The following is a 23,156-nucleotide window of genomic DNA, read 5'->3' as shown; positions in this document are numbered from 1 at the left end:
AGGCCTGGACAAAAAACTTACATTTTTGTCTCATCTGGCCATAGGACATTCTCCCAGAAGCTTTGTGGCTTGTCAACATGTAGTTTGGCAAATTCAAGTCTGGCTTTTTTATGATTTTTTTTCAACAATGGTGTTCTCCTTGGTCGTCTCCAATGAAGTCCACTTTGGATCAAACAACGATGGATGGTGCGATCTGACACTGATGTTCCTTGAGCTTGATGTTCACCTTTAATCTCTTTAGAAGTTATCCTGGGCTCTTTTGTTACAATTCGTTTTATCCATCTCTTTGATTTGTTCTCAATTTTCCTCCTGCGGCCACGTCCAGGGAGGTTGGCTACAGTCCCATGGATCATAAATTTCTGAATAATATGTGCAACTCTAGTCACAGGAACATCAAGCTGCTTGGAGATGGTCTTATAACCTTTACCTTTAACATGCTTGTCTATAATTTTCTTTCTAATCTCCTGAGACAACTCTTTCCTTTGCTTCCTCTGGTCCATGTTGAATGTGGTATACAACATGTCACCAAACAGCACAGTGAGTATCTGTAGCCCTATATACAGGCCCACTGACTGATTACAAGATTGTAAACACCTGTGACATGGCTATTTATAATATATATTGATGTTTCGCCATGGTGTCCCTTCATATTTGCTAGAGTCTCCTAAGCATATGATAATGGGGAGTATGGTAGTCGTGAGACGAGATTCCTGCATTTCTTATGCTGCCTGCCTGTTTTTACTTATGTTTTAATGATTTGTATGTTGATTTGGTACTCATTTGTCTCCCTGGACATTCTGCTCCATTTTCTACTTTGTATGTAAAGAATTTTTCAATAAAGTTTATACACATTTTTCACATTATGGCCATGTGATCGTTGTTTTCTGCTTCGGCACTCCTTTCTGTGATGCTAATTAGTGGACACAACTTGATTAAACATGTCCCTTTTGGCACATTATTTTCAGGGGTACCATCATTTCTGTCCAGGACTATTTCATGAGTTTAATTTTTTTTTTAATTCCGTGGAAGCAGTGTTGGAAAGCAATGTCTGACTTTCATTTGATCATTTTCATAGATTTTGAATTTATTATTACTTGTGTCAGATTCAAGTTATTACTGTGACCATTGTGGGTTTTTCTTTCATTAAATGAGGGATACCAACAAGTTTGACCAGGTGTGTATGTCACCTGCATGTTAAAAATGCCTCCGGAATAAAACCTTTTCTCACCTTTGAAACTGCGAAAAACTCTTACTGTCGCTCTTACTCATTCTCATCTGGACTACTGCAACGCTCTACTGATTGGTCTCCCTCTTACCAAACTTTTTCCTCTACAATCTGTCCATACACAGCAGCCAGGATCTCATTTTTGTCCAGCCACTACACCTATGCCTCCACCTTGTGCCAGTCTTTGGACTGGTTAGTAGTGATGGGTGAACCTGTGGATGTGTGGGTTCGGCCGATCATTTAAAAAGTTTGGTTTGGGTACCAGAACAGTACCCGAACTCGAACCCCAACCTGGACCCCATTCAGATGAATGGGGGGCCCGAACATTCATTGTTTGCCACGATGACACTGGTTCTGATCGACGGTAAGATCGTTACTGCCAGTCAGAGAGTTGCAGTTCCCACACTGTCAAATGACAGCATGTGAGCCAGCAGCTGTGTCTGGCAGTAAAAAGGTTGCTGCCTGTCACAGGCGTCGGCTGATGGGAGTACTACTCTCATCGGCGTACGCCTACTGTCGCTGATAACAGCGAGAGCAGGCGAGGCTGATGAGAGTATTCATCAGCGGGCGCCTGTGCTGTAAATAAATAATAATAGAAAAATTACATGGGGTCTCTTCTATTTTTGATAACTAGAGCAGGCAAAACTGACAGCTGCGGGCTGCAGTCCCCCAGCTGTCAGCTTTATCATGGCTAGTTATCAAGAATAGAGGGATCCCACTCCATTTTTTTAAAATTATTTAAATAAATAATTAAAAAAAACGGTGTAAGGTTCCCCCCATAGATGCGCCAATTCTGGCGCTTTTCCGGTTTCTTCCCACTTTCCCTGGTGAGGTGGCAAGTGGGGTAATAGGTTTGGGGTTGATGTCAGCTGTGTTATGGCAGCACCATATTCCTCACCTGTCCAACAATAATCCATCAAAGCCCATGTCCAATGTGAAAGACAAATTTCTTTATTTCAATTAAAGGACTTTATTCTGACTGTGTCTTTATTACAATTTGACTATGGAGTCTGGGCAAAATACCTGAATTGGCACATCTAATAGATGCCCCTTTTCTGGGGTGGCTGCAGGCTGCTATTTTTAGGTTGGGGAGGGCCAATATCCATGGTCCCTTCCCAGTCTGAAAATACCAGCCCCCAGCTGTCTGCTTTAGTTTGGCTGGTTGCCAATTATTGGGGGGACCCCACCTCATTTTTTTTAAATCATTTAAAAAAACGGCATGTGACCACTCTATTCTTGAGCCATGATAAAACTGACAGCTGGGGGCTGCAGCCTGAAGCTGTCGGTTTTGCATGCGTTGGTTATCAAAAATAGAAGAGACCTCATGTCTGTTTTTTAAATTAATTTATTTATAGCACAGGTGCCGGCTGATGAATACTCTAATCAGCCTCGCCTCCTCTCATCACACGACGCCTGTGATCGGCGGTAACCTTTCTACCGCTGGTCATAGCTGCTGGCTCACATTCTGTCTTCTGACTAGCTTAATGCTGATCAGAGCCGCGTTTTTTCTCGCAGCCGATGTTCAGGGTGCCAAACCCGAACAGTACCACTTCCTGGAGAAGTCCATGTTCGGGGTCCGTGCACAGATACTGGGTGTTCGGTATGGACCCGGAACTTTACTGTTCGGGTTCACCCATCTCTACTTGTTACTTATAGGCTACAGAGTACAATATAAACTTATCGCTCTCACCCCCCAAGTTCTCCACAATTCTGCATCACCCTACATCTCCTCCCTCATCTCTTTTTATCACCTTACCCATGCGCTCTGTTCTGCAACTGATCTAAGACTAACATCCTCCATAATCCTAACTTCCCATTTCAATCTCCAAGACTTCTCTCATGCTGTGCCAGTCTTCTTTAATGCACTACCCTGAACAATCCAATTAACACCTAGCGCCTACATTTTTAAGTGTGCTTTAAAAACACACCTCTTAAGATAGATTAGTGAAGTGAGATGTTAAGCCTAACTGTTCCTTGTTCCCTCTTTCAAATTTTTCCTCCGAATCTAGTCTCTCTTATTAATCTGTCTCAAAATCCTCCATGCACCCAGTAGTCCTTGCTAACTGTACTTAGATAGTGGCTGATGACTGGTTCATGCAGCTTTATATGAAAACTCTTATAATTATGGTTGGACCATACCTGAGATGCACGCTCTACCTGTTGTGTCCCCCCTATTTCCTTATAGATTGTAACCTTGCGAGCAGGGCGCTCACTCCTCCTGTAACTGATGAACTATGTGTTCCTTTGTAATGTTTTTATTGTCTGTATATGTCCCTGCTCAATTCTAAAGGGCGGTGGAATATGTTGGCGCTATATAAATAAAATTATTATTATCGGATATCGCTCATTTGATATAGCAGCCATAAAATCCAACTAGATTACACTTCGAATTACCATTGCAAAGGTGGTGTGTGTGTGTGTGTGTGGTGTCAGAGGTGGAAGTCATGTGCTAAGTGTGTTCTTACAAGCAGGATGAAGGACACATTTACATTTCACAGTGATCATCAGACATTTAGGAGTTAGTGGAAGATTAGGGGACTTAGAGGAGGCATATTTTTTACAAAATAATACTTATAAATTACAGTGGCCTATTTTCACTGGAGTACCATTTTAGTTAAACACAACACTTTTTTGTATTGAATTTTTGGGGAGATGCAATGATCAGAAAATAGTACTCTTGGTGTTTTGATTTCTTTCTGCATTATGGCATTGACCCCGGAAAGGGGTTAAATATTGAATAATAAGACCACGTTTTTTTGTTTGTTTTTTTTTATAAAAACTGGCCCTGCAAAAAATGTTTCCTGCTGAAAGATCCACAGTATGTGATCTTCTAAAAACATTATAAATATTCTTTTTAGATTTTTCAGTTTTGATTGCAATAGTAAGGCAGCATGTGATCAAAATAAAAGAGAAATATTAAAGGGGTTTTTCAAAACGAAAAAACAAACAAAAAAAACCTTTTAAATCTAAACAGCTAAAGTGTCGATAATCCGGTGGTTCCACCAATTTTAGTCGCCATTTAGCCAGTCACTGGCCTTAGTGCTCATGTATCGAATTTACTGGCTTCTCTGCTGCAGACAGTGATAGGATGTGATGGTCATGTGCCAATGAAGAAAAATATCCAAATGGTAGGACATAGTTGTACTATTACTAGAAAAGGAAAGGATCCAATTGGCAACCCTGAGTTACCCACCTGTTGTTTTACCCACTTCGAAAGACTGTTGTCTGAACTTCTGTATGTTGAATTTGTTAACCAAGAGGGCTGAGATTTTCAGGAAAATTCGATTCCACTCCTGCTTAAGAAATACTGAAAGTTCTATATTTATCCTGTAATAACTAAAATTAGAAGACTCTGCTCTGTTTCACATGGAAATTGTGTTTCACACTATGTTCCGTAGTCTGCTTTGTGATAGGAAAAGGCAAATATTTAGGTCAGTATAGATAAAATAATCACCATGGGCCATTCTTGCTGTGCCATTGAACATGTTTGAAGTGTGATAGGAAGACTATGCACATGGAGTAGCCCTTCATGTGTTATTATTACCATACAATGGTTTTGAACATCAATCTCTTGAGAGTAAATGCTGCTCAGAAATGTTTTCTTTGAAAGAACAGCTCTGGTTTACAAGGTTAAGTAGGTGCTCATCTGCTGCAGTTTACTTTAACATTACGAAGCTGAAAAGCTTAAGACTTTTGTAGCATTCCTGTCCTTAGTTTCTTTGAGAAGCAAATATTTTAGCTTTGTCAATGATAAATCTTGCTAAATATTTCTTATTCAGCGGTTCTAGAAAATGCCAAAAAATTGCCCACCCCCATTATTCCTTTTATTGTCTTTTATATCAACAAGCTTCAGCAAATTCTGCACTTTTTCTTGTATTCTGACCACAAGAGTTTAACACAGTGGCCAGATGTTACATTTTAGTGTATGCGAGTTTATAAAGGCATACTTGCTATATCTAACAATACTGGTATACCGCTAAGGCAGTGCAGCAGTGTAAATTATTTTTTGTATTCCTAAACATGCTGATGAATATGGATTAGCTTTTGAGCTGTGTCAGGTTCTCTTACACTATGAATGGGTCTAACTATTCTCAAAATACTTTTAGGCTGTGTGCCCACGATGCGTTTTTTAAGCATTTCCGCAGCGGCAAAAACGCATGGTAGAAATGCTTAAAAAACGCATGGTAGAAGGCCTGCCATGTTCCCCAATGATAATCTGCATGTGCTGTGCACATGCTGCGCAAATTTCCCTGTGGATTATCATTGCGGAAAAAAACGCAGCACTACCATTTATTTTGCGTTAGTGCTGCGTTTTCACTGCCACTGACTTGCATTGGAACGCTTGGATTCTGCATCACTGTATATGTAGATGCGCATTCCATGCGTTCTAATGTGCGGATGGTACCTAGGTCTAGAGAAGAGGAGACTCTCCTCCGGACCCGGGTACCATAGAACCTGTAAAAAAAAGAATAAAATAAAAAATAAATATTATATTTACCTTCTGACGGCCCCCGCTGCGCTCGTCCTGCCATGCCGGCAGATCGCGATGGACTGAAGGACCTGCGCTGACGTCATAGTCATGTGACGGGTCACGCGATGCTGATGTCGAAAGGTCCTTCAGTCACGATGAACTGAAGGACCTGCGCTGACGTCATAGTCATGTGACGGGTCATGCGATGCTGTAGTCGAAAGGTCCTTCAGTGTACCGCGATCTGCCGGCAAGGGAGAATGGAGGGAAGCAAGACAGCGGGGGCCATCAGAAGGTAAGTATAGATTTATTTTATACCATTCTTTAAGGTCACACTATATAAATCCATGCTGTTTGCATGGATTTGTATAGTGTGACCAAGTTGACCAGCACTTTCCAAGTGATGCTAAAATCACTTGGAAAGCGCTTGACAACCCGCATGCGGAAATGCATGTGGAGAATGCTTCACATCTGCATGTCCCTGGCAGGAAAAACGCATGTACAATCCGCATGTACAATCCGCATGCGTTTTTTCTGCCAGGGAGATGCAGAAACACTCAGGAAAAATCCGGAGCATTTCTGCATCGTGGTCACAAAGCCTGAAGATCAGGAAAGTGGCAGTGTATCCTTGTTAATAATTTGTAGTCCATGAGGCTATAAAACCACGCTCTTTTTTTTTTCAACATTTCGCATATGTAAAAAGAAAAAAAAAGGCTTTTGGACTTTGTTTACTTTTTTATTCGGCTTGTACAACATTATTTTCAATGCAATTGGCCATAGCATTACTAAATATGCTTAAGGCTGAGTTCACACGATGCGTTTTTAATGCGTTTCCGCGGCGTTTTTGCAGCTGCGTAAACGCAGCAGAAACGCATTAAAAAAGCATGGTAGAAGGGCAGCAATGTTGCCCGATTGAAATCCGCATGTGCTGTGCCCATGATGCGGATTTTTCCGCAGCGTAAACGCTGCGCTCAAAAATCCGCAGCATGTCAATTAATTTTGCGTAAACGCGGCGTTTTCGCAGCCATTGACTTGCATTAGAACACGCCAGTTCCGCAAGACTGCATTTGTACTTGCGTTATTGGCGCGTTCTAATGTGCGGATGGTACCCGAGTGTGGAGAAGATGAGACTCTCCTCCACACCCAGGTACCATTTAAAAAGCTGTAAAACAAGAATAAAATAAAAAATAAAGATATATTCACCTTCTGACGGCCCCCAGTCTCCTTCCCTCTGCTCGCGTGCAAGACTGAAGGACCTTCGGTGACGTCAGTCATGTGACCGCAGGCCCTTCAGCGCAGTGTCTCGCGATATCCCGGCAGCCAGGAACGAACGCGGCAGAACACACCGGGACATCAGAGGGTAAGTATAGCTTTATTTTTTTATTTTTAAACATTCTTATACGGTCACACTATATAAATCCATGCTGTTTGCATGGATTTATATAGTGTGACCTAGTTGTCAAGCACTTTCCAAGTGATGCTAAAATCGCCTGGAAAGCGCTTGTCAATCCGCATGCCGAAAAGCATGTGAATCTGCATGTATTCCGCAGGAAAAACGCATGTACAATCCGCATGCGTTTTTTCTGCCAGGGAGATGCAGAAATTTTCTGCTTCATTTCTGCATCGTGTGCACATACCCTAACTGTATTTTATTAAAGCTCCATTTTTGTTTCTGAATTTTTTCTCATTTTATTTCAGAAGAGTTGTATATAGGGTAGACCAGTATTCCCCAACTTCGGTTCTGAAGAGCCACCCCACCAACAGGTCATGTTTTCAGGATTTCCTTAGTATTGCTCAGGTGATAATTGTATCACCTGGACAGGCAAGAAATCCATCACCTGTGTAATTGTAAGGAAATCCTGAAAGCTTGACCGGTTGGTGGTTCTTGAGGACTGGAGTTGGGGAACACTGGGCTAGACCCTTGAACTGATGGATACGGTTACAATCCGGCATAGGTATAGCACTGGTAATTTCATGGCCGCAGAAAAGGTCTTACACGTCTGTGAAATATACTTTGCTTATGGTAAAGTTTACATTCAGGAAACTTGTTGCAGACCTTTCTGACACTAAAAATCAGTTCAATATATCTAGGTCAGCATATGAATCTATTTCTGCAAACTGCATTCAGATGAGTAGGACAGTCACAGAAATTTTTGAAAGAATACTGCCACATGTGAACATGTATTTAACGGCAGTAAACGAAATGACTGAATTTTAGGACCCACAACCCGTTTGGCTGCTTACACAGATTACTTTTAAATGTTGCCTGCAGGGGTTTCTTTGCTTTTACCTATTATCATTCATGTGGATAAGGAGTACACATTACTATCCAGCTCATTACTAACACCCATATATTTAATTAGCACAAACTCCTGTTTAGAAGTTGATGCCTCTTAGCTTTCTGAAAACACTAGGTGGTATTCTAGGAAACATTCCTGATGAGATTGCTTTTAAAGTGATTCCCAACTTCTTTGGCACCAGAGGGGGCTGGGAATATCCACAGGGAGTATGCCACGGGATATGTTTAATAACTTTTTGCTTCCCTACTGCATTTAGTGTTTGTCAAATAGAACATTTGCATCCCGTAGTGTTTGTTAGTAATGCATCACTCTGTTAGGTGTCTCAGGATAAGAAAGGGCCACGGTATGTTCAAAATCGTATACAATGTATAGCAGTATTTCACTTTGTCTCAACTACGACCATCAACTTATTATTCATATTTTTCCATTAGAAGTAGAACGTGGAAAAAAGTTGTACAACTGTCTGAAAACATAATTCTCTTCATAATTTATTTAGAAGCTGGGGTTCTCATCCATTTGGTAAATTTGCCTTTGAGCGAAAATGTAATGATGAAGTCCTTAACATTATCATGTACTTTTTGTAGGGCTAACTGCGGGTAGAGAAAGCTCAGGTGCTGAACTCTCTCAAAATGTGTCTCAACTATATTACATAATCGCATCTATGTCTTTCAGGTGCTTTCACATTTCGTCTTGTACACACTCTGTGGTCCCATCGGGGCATATGTCCAAACCCCCTGCCGCAAAACGTAATTTGGACGTTTGTGCCAACGGGGCCATAGGCTATAATGGTGCCGGCAGAGCGAACATGCACTCTGCCGTGAATCATTTTCGAGCATGTGTGCCTACTGGAGGTGGACACTCACAGTCTACTATGTCTAGGTGTCTGCCTCCAGTAGATGTTCACGCTCAAAAATTATGTATGGCAGAGGGCACATTTGCTCTGCAGATTTATGTTCCCTGAAGAGATGAAAAAATAAAGTAAAAAATATGAAAACTTGAATCACCCCTCTTTTCCTCCAATTAAAATTCATAAAATGTAACAAAATATACATATTTGGTATTGCCATGTCTGTAAAAATTTATCAAAAAATAAAATTAACTGATACAGTAGAAGGAGTAAAAATAATAAAAATGAAAACATCAAAATTGTGTTTTCACAGTAACCAAAACTCCCTAAGAAAAAAAAAATTCAATGGAAAACAATCAGAATATAATATCTTCCCCACATAGGTATGAAAGAAACCAATGCAAAAAAGCAAGCTTTCACACAGCTCCATCAATGAGAAAAATAAAAATGTTATAGGTCTGCGTTCATAGCCGATGAGCATTTTTTTTACACATAGCAGCCCTGCATGCCTGCTATGTGTAACACAAGCGATTGAATGATCGCAGCTTCAAGTCTCCCATAGAGACTATTGAAGCAAGTAAAAAGTAAAAAAAAAGTGTTTAAAATATAAAAAAAGGAAAAAAATAGAAAAGTCCTTTTGTCCCATTCAAAATAAAACATAATTTTTTTTTAAATGTACACATATTTGGTATCGCTGCATTCAGAATCGCCTGATCTATCAATATATAAAAAGAATTAATCCAATTGGTAAACGGCGTAACAAGAAAAAAAATCAAAACGCCGGAATTGAGTTTTTTTGGTCACCACAACATTGAACATTGCAATAAAATGCAATAACAACCGATCAAAACATCAGATCTACCCCAAAATGGTATCAATAAAAACATCAGCTCGGTGTGAAAAAAATAAGCCCTCACATGGCCCCAAGTTCTGAAAATTGGAGACGCTACAGGTCTTGGAAAATGGTGCTTTTTTTTTTTTTTTTTTTTTTTTATAACTTTGGATTTTTTTTCACTACATAAATAAAAAAGAACCTATACATGTTTGGCATCTACGATCTCGTACTGACCTGGAAAATCAAAACGGCAGGTCAGTTTTAGTATTTAGTGAACATGGTTAAAAAAAAGAAAACAATTGTGGAATTGCACTTTGTTTGCAATTTCACTGCACTTGGAATTTTTTTCCCATTTTCCTGTACATGATATGGTAAAATGAATGGTGTCATTCAAAAGTACAACTTGTCCTGCAAAAAACAAGCTCTCACATGGCCAATTGACGGAAAAATGAAAAAGTTATGGCTCTGGGAAAAAGGGAAGCAAAAAGCGAAAACGCAATAACGGAAAAACCCAAGCTGGTGAATCGGTTAATTCATTTCTAAAGACAGCTACCAAACCTTCATGAACCTCAGATTTCAAGTTTAGTTTTTCTTTCTCAGTAATTTTTTAGCAGACACCATATTATAAAGATATATTTAGTGGCAGATACTGTCTTTATCGCCATGGTATAGAGTAGCTGGGGCACATGACTCTTGAAACCTTTAGCACAAGTCCTTAAGGTGACCAAGCACATTGGATGAAAGTTGATTGAACTTGACAATTTTAGAAGGAACAACAAGCTTTCTAATGTATGTATTTGTGTTACTTTTTCCTATGACAGCAGATATCAGGGGAAAAAGTAATCAGGCATATTTAATTTCAAAATGCCTAATCTGGTAGCCATTTACAATTAGAAACACAGACACGCTAAGCAAAATTTACTTTAATTGTGCATGAGAGGAATTGTGAGGACATGTTTTTTTTTTTTTTTTTAAGTTGTATGGCCAGCTTTAGTGTTACCGAAACATCAACAATTTTGTTTTACTATTGAGTATAAGTTTAGTTTTAATGCTTTAAAACTAGTTAAGTCTATGTCCTTGACAATGCTCGCTACTTCCATTAATGATAAACATTGGATAAACATTGTTTACACTCAACAAAACTATATTATAAACTCAGAATTGTAGAAAAAACATAAACGGGGCATCCAACAATTACACACTTATCTATTGTAGCTGAGCAAAATTTTCAACTCTGAACATGAGGTTGCTAGTGAACATTTTGATCAAGGAGTATAAACCCACTGCCACGTCACGACCAACCTGCTAAGTAGGTTCCTGCATCATTAGTTGTAGCACTGCGTGGTAATCATTGCCACTGTGGCACTGTTTCCGCAGGGGGTGTTATTATAAAAATGTTCTGTAACAATGTGAAAATGAAAATTGTGATCTAATTATAATGTGAAACTTCAACCAGATATAATTAAGCCTATTGAAGGTGGTCTGAAATGAAGATCCACTCAAGGATATCATTGCGTGATATAACACTGGTTTTAGAGACAACAGGTCTCTTTAATCTGAAACATGAAATCAACTCTATAGAATTTCCAGAAAGAAATGACCAGGGACTGTTTGTCAATTAACTTTCAGTGACCTGAAGTGCAGCAACTCACATGGTGACTAACAGGGTGTAGCTTTTGACATTCTAGCACAGGATTGTAATTTTCTAACAACCACACTGGGGGTTGTAAACCAGCAGGACTCTGTCAGAGTTAGTAATTAATGAGGTGCTAAAGCTGCCAAACCAGAGGATCCCAGACACAAAAAGCTCAGCTCCAATGGATAAGAAAGCACCACCTTCTCAAACAGCAGTCCTATTAAATAAACAAACAGGGCAGAAAAGGTCTAAGCTTGGTCTACGATATTCCGAGTGGTTCCACCAGACCTCACTTGAGTGCTTTATAACATGTAACCAAGAAGCAACTTGTTTTTTTGTGTCATAGTACAATTACATTAAAATGCAAGAGAATTGACTTAATAGTGAATGCTAGAGTCTTCAGGAGGCCCTCTACAAATATTACCATGTTAAAACACAGGAAATGGACCACTTGTAAAAATATCCCATCACCTTGCATTTTACTTCTTGAACACATCAAGCAATCATCATCATTTAATCATTCTGAATGCAGGATCATGAATTGTGTAGAAATACACAGCAGCTGACTTAATTAATGTAAGTAGACATATCCCACTGTGGAAAACATAGCAACATTAGAAAGAAAAATATTTCTGATCCTAATTGTTCATGAATTGTTATTAATAGTTCTGTCATGTGTCGAGTTTTAAAATCTAAAATCACAGGGTTTAAAGCAGAGCCATATGTTTCAGGTTGTAGGTAGCATCCCAGTTAAGCATTGCCTTCCTAGAGAGAGCTATTCGCACTTCATCACGCATAAATGCTTAGAAAGAAGAGTATTACTCTTTATTTTAGGATTGTACCTATCAGACCTGCGTTCCACAATTCTATGTCCCTCTGGGTACGTATCCAGAACCATTGCTACAAATGCTAAAGCTATAACAAAATAAAGCTGCTGTCAGAGTCCTCTGGACTGGGCGCCCCATAAAGGATATAGCACAAATTTGGGTCATGCACTTATGGCTCTAAACCAGTGGGCTGCCCTCCTGACACAATCACCTGTTACTTATGGATGCGTAGTACGTTCGAAACGTTGCGTTATTGACTTTTCACCTCTTGTCATCAAAACATATTTTAAAGTACAAATAAACAAATTGCGTCTTGTCTCTTATTTGTGAAAGGTACACCCTAAAACTACTGTCAACAGATCGATTTATAGTTTGGATCTTTACATTAAAAAAGCTCATTTATATACATTTTCCCATTTAGAATTGCCGCTACATACAGATGTAGCCTTTCTTAAAATGACAGATACTATTATTATTATTATTTTTATTATGCTTTGCTTATATAGCGCTATCATATTCCACATACAGTATAGACCAAAAGTTTGGACACACCTTCTCATTTAAAGATTTTTCTGTATTTTCATGACTGAAAATTGTACATTCACACTGAAGGCATCAAAACTATGAATTAATACATGTGGAATTATATACTTAACAAAAAAGTGTGAAACAACTGAAAATATGTCTTATATTCTAGGTTCTTCTAAGTAGCCACCTTTTGCTTTGATGACTGCTTTGCACACTCTTGGCATTCTCTTGATGAGCTTCAAGAGGTAGTCACCGGAAATGGTTTTCACTTCACAGGTGTGCCCTGTCAGGTTTAATAAGCGGGATTTCTTGCCTTATAAATGGGGTTGGGATCATCAGTTGTGTTGTGCAGAAGTCTGGTGGATACACAGATGATAGTCCTACTGAATAGACTGTTAGAATTTGTATTATGGCAGGAAAAAAGCAGCTAAGTAAAGAAAAACGAGTGGCCATCATTACTTTAACCCTAGAACGCATACCTGGGGCCTCGCAGGCCTGCCTTGTTAATTGTTTTCTATTTTTTGTAAGATTAATTTAGTTAGAATTTTGAAACTCTAGGTATTCCTCAGGTATATAGTTGTTTGTCATTTTTGTTTGAGTTATTCCATATTATTTGCACACGGGCCTAAAAGGCCCCAGGTATGTGAAAAAGTAGATTTTTATGGTCATGCGTTCTAGGGTTAAGAAATGAGGGTCAGTCAGTGTGAAAAATTGGGAAAACTTTGAAAGTGTCCCCAAGTGCAGACCATCAAGCACTACAAAGAAACTGGCTCACATGAGGACCACCCCAGGAAAGGAAGACCAAGAGTCACCTCTGCTTCTGAGGATAAGTTTATCCGAGTCACCAGCTTCAGAAATCGCAGGTTAACAGCAGCTCAGATTAGAGACCAGGTCAATGCCACACAGAGTTCTAGCAGCAGACACATCTCTTCAACAACTGTTAAGAGGAGACTTTGTGCAGCAGGCCTTCATGGTAAAATAGCTGCTAGGAAACCACTGCTAAGGACAGGCAACAAGCAGAAGAGACTTGTTTGGGCTAAAGAACACAAGGAATGGACATTAGACCAGTGGAAATCTGTGCTTTGGTCTGATGAGTCGAAATTTGAGATCTTTGGTTCCAACCACCGTGTCTTTGTGCGACGCAGAAAAGGTGAACGGATGGACTGTACATGCCTGGTTCCCACCGTGAAGCATGGAGGAGGAGGTGTGATGGTGTGCGGGTGCTTTGCTGGTGACACTGTTGGGGATTTATTCAAAATTGAAGGCATACTGAACCAGCATGGCTACCACAGCATCTTGCAGGGGCATGCTATTCCATCCAGTTTGCATTTAGTTGGACCATCATTTATTTTTCAACAGGACAATGACCCCAAACACACCTCCAGGCTGTGTAAGTGCTATTTGACCAAGAGGGAGAGTGATGGGGTGCTACGCCAGATGACCTGGCCTCCACAGTCACCAGACCTGAACTCAATCGAGATGGTTTGGGGTGAGCTGGACCGCAGAGTGAAGGCAAAAGGGCCAACAAGTGCTAAACATCTCTGGGAACTCCTTCAAGATTGTTGGAAGACCATTTCCGGTGATTACCTCTTGAAGCTCATCAAGAGAATGCCAAGAGTGTGCAAAGCAGTCATCAAAGCAAAAGGTGGCTACTTTGAAGAACCTAGAATATAAGACATATTTTCAGTTGTTTCACACTTTTTTGTTAAGTATATAATTCCACATGTGGTAATTCATAGTTTTGATGCCTTCAGTGTGAATGTACAATTTTCATAGTCATGAAAATACAGAAAAATCTTTAAATGAGAAGGTGTGTCCAAACTTTTGGTCTGTACTGTACATTATCATTGCTGTCCCCAATGGGTCTCACGATCTATATTCCCTATCAGTATGTTTTTACCTGGGTTTCCTCTGGTACTCTGATTTCCTCCCACACTGCAAACACTACTATGATACCGTTCCTCCTGTGTATACAGCGGCGGCCATAACCGCACCCCCGGCACTGCTCAGCAACTGCTCAGCATTGGGTCCGGCTGTCAGTCAGTGCCTGGGGCGCAGTGACAGCCGCTACTCTCTATGCACAGAGTTGTGACTAAAGCTGCATCGGTGCCAACCCTGTGACTGAACCCCAAATGTTGCCTGGGGACTAAAGTATATTCCCTCCCAGATAATTCTCACAGCATGCTGTGCATGCGATGTTAGAATTCACAAGTCTGCAGTCAGCTTGACCAGGTAGTGATTGCAGACTAGTAGTTTTATCTTCCACAACCTCTTTAAGGGCTCACTAACACCACTGTATTAATCAGACTAGTGCTGTTCGATTTTTTATTGGATAGCACTTGGATCAATGATATGTAATGCGGCAGTGCTGATCAACTTTTTTTTCTCATACCAATTCGGCATGAGAAAAAAAATCACTGCATGCTGTGATTTGACATGTAAATCGGACAAACCTCGCCCATTTAAGTCTATGGGTGTGTGGAAATCATTGGACTGCACTCAGATGACATCCGAGTGCAGTCCAATTTCTGCAGACTCACAGAATGGAGAAGATGGAGAAATTTTGTCCGCCATCTTCTCCTCACGGTGTGCTACATTTCTCTCATCCGAGAGAATTGGTTCACGGTATACTGACACTCCGAGCAAACTCTGATCAGAGTCTGATCGGAGTGTCATTAGCATAATCGGCCTGATTCTCTGATGAGAGAATCTTTATTTGTGTGACTCTAGCCTAACTCTCCATATACCACCTAGAGCTCATTAATGAGAAGCAGTACCACCTCCAAATTCTACCACAGCTAGGTATCCTGGTAGTTAGTATCTTAAATAAGGAATTTTGTTAAGAATAAATTAACAATAGTAGACTGTTTTAATAATAATTATTTTATTATAAATTCTCATAAAAGTTCTCATAGTATGATTAGAGCAAAATATCCTATTTAAAAAATATATATTTCTTTAAAGCTTTATAACAAGTTTATTGAAAAATCTGGATTTTTAAATACGTCTGTACATCTATAAATTGAACATAGAAGAGAAGAGATTATTCTCTGTTCATGCAAAATGTAAAACACATACTGTATATCAAGACCCGGTAATTTTTCAATATTGTTATTATGAAGTGTGTGAAATACAAATATTTGAAATGGCCAATAGATGCTTAGGAATAATGTAAACTGACACACTATCAGTCATACTATAATTACATATACATAGACAAGCTAACGTTGACAACCTTGGACAGATTGCCGTAATTAGAGATAAATGAATTCAACATTGAGGACTTTAGAACAGCAAAAGATTCTGCATATTCAAATACGGCTTGCAGATATTGATAAATGACGTGAAAGAAATCACATACTTGACCCAATGTTTTAGAGGCTGTCAAGCAATCTAGAAATAATACTTGGGCACAAATATTTTTAAACATTAGTGAGTGACTAATATACTGATTTTTACTATAGAGATTGTAGTTGTATGTTCTTCTTATGAGAGGAAGAATAGACATCTCTAGCCTACAGCATAGCCTACCAAAAGCAACGACGTAGTCTGATTATCAAGGCATGTGACTGGCACTGCCCATTTGAGCTGTCACGATAATATGGTCAGATAATTTTCTGATCAAAATTCTGTCTCATTTTATGATCATGTAGGCACAAAAGTCAAACTGGGAAATTATTTGAGGTCTGTAATGGATTGACTATGATCGTGGTTGTCCTGGGGAAGAAGTTTTTATGCTTCGAAACGCGTTGACTAAATAAACCACTTATACTCGAATTGGCATCCCTCATCCTTTCTACATGGCAGCGCAGATCTAAACCCATTTGTTTCTCCATCACCTGTACTTTTATCCCCTCTTGGGTTTGCAGCAGCCGAAGCGTTATCAGTGGTTGTGTGCGCACAACCAGACCAGGTGAGCACTATTAAGTTATTCTCTCAACATTGTTACCCAGATAAGACCCTATTTTTGCGCTTTGTGCCTTTCCAGTCCTCTCTTTATTTATGATGGCCTGTTTGGCTGCAGCCTTCACATTCTCTCTGAACATGAGTTGTTTCTGATTGGCTGCAACCATTACGTTACATTGTTAATGCTTGGAGAGGACCCATTCACAGTAACTCTCAGAGTAGAATAAAACCCCTATATTTCAATCTGCGTTCCTTAATGCAGTCAACAGGATTCCTTTTTTTTCATTTAGGCAGTATGTAAGAAAACTAAAATATTTATACAACTTCACAAGTTGAAGAAAACAAAACACTGGTCCAGTATGAAATTAAAATTTCATGTGCCCTATGAGTTTTTTTTTTTAACTCCTTAACGATATTTGCTGTACTTTTGTGGCAGGCGTGCTTCTATATTGTATGGAGTGGGTTCAGTTGTTAATATATTTTGTGCAGGGAGCACAGTGAAGAGTAAATATTTAGTCAGGGACACAGCATAGGGAAAATTTTTTTTTTCAGGAGCATTATAATTTCACTGTTATTTTTAATGCTTCCTTATCGGGATGTGCTGCAGAAGACTGGAGAAGATGGAAGTCTACAGATATGAGCTGTGAATGTAAAAAGTAGTCATGGCATCTGTACAAGATGGAAAAGAAAGTGAGGAGAACTACTCCAATTAGAGAAGATGTCATCTATAAGATACCCTTAAATGTTTATTTTTGTTACTGACTACGTCTCATCAGTGCTATGGTTCCTGTATGGTCCAACATCTGATGATAGCTGTTAACAACAACTCCCAGTAACTATGGTGATGTATTCATGTACTGATGGTACTTCTGGTGATGTATTCATTTATTGATGGGGGTTCTCAAGATGTAGTCCTCTACTGAAGGTGGTTATGATGCTGTATTTCAGTTCTGTTGGTGCTTCTGGTGATATATTCATGTACTTATGATGGTTCTGATGATGTATTCCTGTACTGAAGGTTGTTGTGATGCTCTATTTATGTTCTGTTGATGGTTTTGGTGATGTATTCATGTAATTTTATTGGTTCTGATCCTGTGCACATGTAGCAATCAATAACTTGTGTGTTAACAAAGTACTGTGGCATGTAATATACTCACTGCCAGAATTATTTGGTCTTGCTTGCTGGTTTCAGTGGTCATCACATAACCACTCCATGCAATTTTCATACTTAGTCACGTGCCAAGTGAGTTCTCTCAGTGAAGCAAGTGCTATAGTTTATTTCACTGAACAGTGAGAAAATTGGGAAGAGAAGCTAATCTGCACGAGACTGTGTGTATGCAAATCACATATAAGTGATCACTTGACATCTTCTCATACCACTTAAGCTATGTATAAGAGGGAGCGGCAAACTGAAATATATCTCCCGATGCAGGAAAACCTCCAGAAGCAGTTTTGGAGAGTTTATGAAAAAATTTGCGTGAGTATTTTTTCCTGAAGTGTTTTTTTTGCATTCCATCAGTAGCCAGTATTAAAGAAGTGACATGCATTTTAGTTTTTTCACCAGGCATTTTCATGACCTGAAACAGGAAAAAAACTACATACGTAAAGCAAAGCAGTTTTACAATAGAAATTAATTGGATCAGTTTTTGAAACATTTAATCAATATTTGTCGCATTTTTTTTGAGCATGCCTCAAAAAACTAAAAACCTCAGTGTGCTTAAACCCTATTGGTGTCATTCGAAACAAAAACTTGCCCCGAAAAATACAATCCTCCATAAGGCTATGCATAGGGAAAAATAAAGGTATGGTTCTTGGAAAGTGAGGTGGAAAATCAAAAACGAGGAAAAATGGCTGCATCTACAAGGTGTTAAAATAATCACATTTTTAAAGATAAACAATGAATATTTAAAGACTCGGGATTGCCTCAGATATCTAGACAGCACAGTTAATTCTGCCATAAAATGGCAGAAATGATCCATTACACAAGTTGCTTTATATAGGTTGTCATTTTAGTATACAGTAAATATTCATCCTATAGGAAGGGTATAAACCTTAGCACCCAAGGGATTGATGAACCAAACCATTGGATGCCATGGACTGAAGCAGTAAGCCAGTTATTAGTAGGAAGTGAGTATCAGGTAAGGAAGCATGAGGGGGACTATAGAACTATATAGACACAAAGGAATATATATGACACTAAGGAGTTTGGCTGCAGAATAAATATACTAAAACAGTTTTCTATCAACTGTGATTCATTATTACATGAAGTCTCATAGGTAAAATTTGTGCAATACATAATTCTTTGGGTATCATTATCCCTCAGCTATATAGATATTTTTCAGTCTGGCTTTAATCAAAATGATATAATTCAATTATATTAACAGCAATGTGTTATCGTCTCCATATGGCAGTTGATATTCTTCAGGACTAGTGTGGACAGCATCACTATTATATCATTTGTGTTTAGAGAAATTTGGAAATAAACAGTCATGTTTTGTACAAGACAAGTGCTAGTAATGTATGTTTTGATTGTTGAGGTATTTTATGTTGATATTTTTTGAGCTCTACAGCCCAGAATGATTTGGACTAAGTCTTGTAGAGCATTGTGTAGGGTAAAGAGCTCAGCACTTTATGGAAGTACAAACTGAGCTCTGTATTGGGAAAGGGGTCTCTATAATGGCTCTGTTTGTATCCTGTATTGCAGTAATATTTTACCAATTTTTGACTTATCTTTATGTTCTGTAATGGTGATATTACGTAGGTATGTTAAAGCGTCAAAAGCAATTCAGGATCCCAAGTTAAAACTAATTAGAACCGATAGCAAAAATATCAGTATAAAACAAAAATAGAAATGGCAATTGTTTGTCACCTCTCCTCCAGGCCCTTCTGCAATATCTGCTTCTATCACCAAGCACCGCCATACTCATTTGGCTGGCAGCGCTGGTGATGGACACATCAAGAGCAGAGATTTTGAGTGGCACAGGCTCTGTCCAGCCACTGAGACTAGGGTGGCTGGGATCTGGCAATATGGGTGTGTATTGTCCAGCTGGAGCAACCGACTCCCTACTTTGACCAATTGGACAATAACACACCCTACAAATACTTCTAGCCTAATGCTGAAATCTTCCAGATAAAGTTAGTTCTACACTGGTTCACTCCAGTGCTAGCTTCTCCTGCTTGCTTGTTATATTTCTGTTTTCTGACCGCTGCCCATTTCATGACTATTATTTTGCCGTCCAATTTTGTAACTTGACTAAACTACTGGTTCTACCCAGTTACCTGACCACTCCTGCCAGCCTTCACCATCAGCCATCAGGTGACTCCATGGCCCCAACCCAAGTGTCTCTGTCAGCATCTCTTTATATCAGTAAAATATTAAAGGACATGGCAACTCTGGGATCTGGTAAATGGTGTGGTTTGCGTAAAACCTGTTCATGGTAGACATTTTAAAGCTACGAGGCGACCACTGACAGACCCACGTTACAGCAAAGCAACTAGAACCAACAAAAACACAAAGGTTTGAAATTCATTTTTATATATAAAGTGAATAATCAATTCTTCAAGTTGATGTGTTGGGAGTAGGGACAGTGCAAACCTATGGATCAAAGCAGTGACATAAATAGGAAAAATGGGCAAGCATAGGGATCTAAAAGTGAAGTGACTAGGACCAAATTAGGATAAATATTTTGTTAAATTGAACTCTGGTATCACACATCTGTGTTTCCTGGTCCGCACTTGAACTGGGCTCGAGTGCCCTGACTAAATCTAAACTACAGACTAATAATGCCTTTAGGCATTTATGATGCTGTAAAGTTTAAGTCAAAAGACCCGCGGTCGGTCCGTGTATTATGATCTGAGTATGGATTGCGAAACACGGATATGTGAAACCTCCCTGACAGTGGAAATGTTAAAACTGGACTGTCAGATTCTTCAGCATTGATTCTGAGAGACGGTTTAATTTGTTACATTTTTACAGCAATTGTAAATTCATTTAAAGGCTGTTGACTCATAATCATTCGTACATAGGAGAATTATACTGTGACAGTTCTGGTTAGGAGAACTAAATCTTATTTCATACATAAAAAAATAAAAAGTCAAAATATAATAATGCCTTGTTCTAATTTTCCATCTTATTTTTTTTTTAGGTTTTAACCTGGACTTAATTAGGATGTTTTTTTTTGCAAAATCTGGAAAATATTTTTTCAATTGTTCAAATTCCTGATGAAATTGACAATTGCTAAATGGGAGAAAATAGAAGGTCTGATGGAGAGAAACAGAAACAGATTGACCAAAACATTTTTTTGCTGGATGTCCAAATTTATCACTAGATGTTTTGGCATTTACTTTTCTGTTATTAAAGTAGGACAAACAGGCACCACTTTGTTGTTTCATAAAAATATAGCATAATGTTGTTTCTATTCTGCATAATAGACATTTATGTTCCAAAATATAACGTGTGTGAGCATTTGTTCTAAACAGAACCATGGTTGTTAGTATCAGTTATCATGATTTTTTTTTTACCTTCAATACCAGTATTTTACTGTTGTTTTACAGACATATTCAACAATATGTTTTTCTAAACTAGTTCATATCCAAAGATAACTATTTTAAATGTCTTTTTATTGAAGCCTCATGCATAGATATAGAATATATAGGTGCAACTGATTACAGAGAGTTTGCTTAAAGATGAGTTACACCCAAAACATAGATTTGTACATGTATTAGTAAATTGTTAAAGGATCAGAGAAAGTTTGTGCAGTACTTTATCATTTACAAGAATATTAGGATTTTTCTATTTAATGTGATGGCTATTTTTTTATAGCTTGAATCAATTTTTTGTCAAGCAGATTGTGAACAATATGCATCCACCCTGTTAAACAGAGAAAATTTCCACTACATATTAGCAAGTTAATCGTTGTAAAATGCTAAGTGGTTAAACATTTCATTATGTGCAGTAAAATCTCAAACTCAATTTCAGAATATAAAAATCAGAATAAATTCATAGTTTTACATCTGAATACAATACAATAAACTCCAGTTTAGCTTGAACCAATGTTTGTATTAAACCATCCTACAATGGTCAAATATTTTGTTCCCCAGAGTTTTATATATACTCTATAGCGATATACTGTATAAATCTTTTTAAGATGGGTTAAAATAATTTATATATCAAATAAAGCCATCACACCAAAGAGAGTGGCCGTATGCTTGTACTTTTCCCTAGTGAATCTCTAATAAAGGGGTTCTCTAGGCATAAAATATTGATAACCTCTTTAGAGGATAGGCTAGGTCATCCATATCAGATGGGTGGTGGTCTGACTCCCAGCACCTACTCTGATCAGTTTTTAGTAGCTATACCGGCGGCCGGATGTAAACACCGAACAGAGCTGAACAGCGCAGCTGTGTAGTAGACACTTAAACAACTGCAGATCAACTCCTTTTCATTTAAAGGAGTAGGAGAAAAAGAACCATAGTCGAGAGCAGACTGAGCCTATTAAATATACCTGTTTGGCTGGTCTTAGGGATGCAAGTCCAGGACTAGCATTAATTAAGCAGGTCTTTGCTTCTAGTAAACAGAAGACTAACTTCTGTAGGAAGGAGAGAATTAGGATTGCAGCAAAGACCAGACAGATATTTGTGGTAGGCTACTCTATAATTTGGTGGACACACAGGGTCATCTGCCGCCAATATCAAGAATATCGAACGGTGTCTTCTGGGTGCTCGGGTTTATATGTTGTGGATTGGACACCTAGATTGATGGGTGGTGCTAGGTAAAACTCAGATGTCATGATACACATCAGTACCAGAGACAGTCAGAGGGAGATGGAAGGTCCTTAAATATAATTTTAGGGAATTAGGAGAGAAGCAGAAGTCCAAGATCTCCAAGGTGGTGTTTTCAGAAATGCTGCCAGTGACACGAGCTCTAGAAAGGAAGTGTGAGCTTAGGCAAATAATTGGCTTAGAAATTGGTGCAAAAATGAAGTGTTTGATTCATGGAGAACTGGGCTGATTTCCCTGTTGACTCTTGCCTCTAGAGTAGGGAAGGGTGCAGCTGTGCTTTGGGGAAAAGCTGAGCTTTTAAACTAGGATCTGGGGCTAAGGGAGTGTGGCTGTACAAAAAAAAGGTTAAAGCAGATTAAGAGTAAGATACAGTTATTTAGGATTTAGAGGGGAGGATATGTGTAAGTCTGCGGGATGAATAGGACTAAATGTAAAGGTGACTAGGAATTTAATAATAATAAGAAAAAAAATTGTACAAAATACAAATGTCTGCTGACAAATGCAAGAAGTCTTACAAACAAAATACATGAATTGGAGATTTTAATATAAAACTAAGATTAAAACTATTAATTGGGAGTTTAAGCTAAACAGGCTGAGGATGAAATACTGCTGTAGATGAAGTAATAATATGGTCCTTATTATGGGGGATTTATCCTGACATTAGTTGGGACATACAGTCTTCTGGTTGTGCTAAAAGCTGTACTTTTTATGTACAATTACTACTCTCGGTTGATGAACCAAGCAGAAAAGATAATGGATTAGGTCCTATCAAACAATCCAGAAACCTCATCTGACCTGTAGGT

General features: G+C 38.8%; 1 long non-coding RNA gene across 1 annotated transcript in view; it reads left to right on the top strand.

Annotated features, from left to right (window-relative positions):
* The window catches only part of LOC141259676 (uncharacterized), a 183,101-nt gene extending 162,261 nt beyond the window's left edge, over positions 1-20,840 (top strand). The window contains exon 3 of the long non-coding RNA XR_012318453.1: positions 20,718-20,840. This is a non-coding gene — a long non-coding RNA (uncharacterized lncRNA). The remainder of the gene's footprint in view (positions 1-20,717) is intronic.
* The last annotated feature ends 2,316 nt before the right edge of the window (positions 20,841-23,156 follow it).

The sequence above is a fragment of the Phyllobates terribilis genome, unplaced genomic scaffold (assembly GCF_046119375.1).
Source record: "Phyllobates terribilis strain yellow unplaced genomic scaffold, ASM4611937v1 Scaffold_3__8_contigs__length_932513732, whole genome shotgun sequence".
NCBI lineage: Eukaryota > Metazoa > Chordata > Amphibia > Anura > Dendrobatidae > Phyllobates > Phyllobates terribilis.
This window is presented reverse-complemented; position numbering and strand designations above follow the sequence as displayed.